Source organism: Ovis canadensis, chromosome 7, assembly GCF_042477335.2.
Source record: "Ovis canadensis isolate MfBH-ARS-UI-01 breed Bighorn chromosome 7, ARS-UI_OviCan_v2, whole genome shotgun sequence".
In the NCBI taxonomy this organism is placed as follows: Eukaryota; Metazoa; Chordata; class Mammalia; order Artiodactyla; family Bovidae; genus Ovis; species Ovis canadensis.
The window spans coordinates 19,249,110-19,250,757 of NC_091251.1; positions in this window are offsets into that span (position 1 = coordinate 19,249,110).

Here is a 1,648-nt window from a genome sequence, read left to right on the forward strand (position 1 = left end):
CCACTCCAGTATTCTTGCCTGGAGAATTCCATGGACAGAGGAGCCCGGCAGGATACAGTCCATGGGGTCGCAAAGAGTAGGATACAACTTAGCAACTAACACTTTCACTGCACTTTATTGATGAAATGAGTGGTGTTCAATTCATGAACAGGGTGTTAGAATCCAAGAAGCCCCACAAGTTATTACTCTTGGTGGAGCATCTGAGGTCTAGAGCTTTGCTTTATCCAGCAGCTGTCACTTCAGAAAAGATTCCTGATAACTGCAGGGTGAATTGCTGCCGAGTCCACTAAGAGTGAACCGCCAACTTCAGATACAAGTCAGATGCCTGAAGCCAGAGATTGAGATCTGCCCTGAATGTTGGTTACCAGATAACTTTTGTGTTCGTTTGCTTACAAATAATTAGGCAGAACTTGTTTGAAGGTTTGCGTATAATTTGGAAGCAAGTTTGTCAAACAGAGGTACCTTCCACCTATTTAATCACCAGAGTATTTGTTTGTACCTGACAACTGTTGAACAAACTGGCTTATGTCAGTTCTCAGCAGACAGCTTGAAATATTCCCTGTCAAAAGTAAGGGACAAGAATCTGAGGTCTTTGATGTTTAAGTGATTTGTTCAAGACACACACAACTTGTTATGGCAGGGCTGAGGCCAAGCCACAGGATCTTGTAGCCTAGAACTGTAAAAACACACATCTTCTCTCTCTATTTTTCCAAGGACATTCAAGTTTTTCTAATAATGGTCTGTGTGGTGATCTTGAAAGCTAGATAAAATTTTCATTGCTTCAAAGCTGTGTCGGGAAAGTTCAAGGTTGGCATATGACAACCTGAGTCATTTGGAGGCTTTATTCATGTTTAGGCTTATTTTCAAGTCTACTAATCTTCATAATCTCAATTTAGTGATCTAATTTGGATGACATCAAACTAGATCAGGTTAAAGTTATATGATTATGTTCGACTTCAATTATAGTTACTAATCATTCTAGACTGCTACCAATCGCTTACACTACATATGTGATCTTACAGATTCACATGTTACTTTACTGTACGTTTTTGGAGGCCTAAAATATTCATTTTCTATAGAGTGTGTGCATGCATGCTCAGTTGCTTCAGAAGCATCCGACTCTTTGCGACCCTATGGATTGTAGCCCGCCAGGCTCCTCTGTCCGTGGGAATCTCCAGGCAAGAATACTGGAGAGGGTTGCCAAGCCCTCCTCCTGTGTAGTACATGTGCTATGCTGTGCTTAGTCCTTAGTCATGTCTGACTCTTTGCTGCCCCACAGACTGTAGCCCACCAGGCTCCTTTGTCCATGGGGATTCTTCAGATAAGAATACTGGAGTGGGTTGCCATGCCCTCCTCCAGGGGGTCTTCCCCACCCAGGAATCAAACCCAGGTCTCCTGCATTGCAGGCAGATTCTTTACCATCTGAGCTATAGGGACGTCCCATGTAGTGTATACATATACACTAATTATTTCACAGCTCGCTCCTTACATGAGATTTTTTTTTTCAAACTGGCTTCTGTTATTAATCTGGCTGACTTTGGGTGAGTCACTTAATCTCTCAGGAAGTCCTCATAGGAGAATTAAGGTAGAAAATCTCTAAGAACAATTCTAACTTCAAAACTGCCCTTCACCGTTCACAGTTTAGATA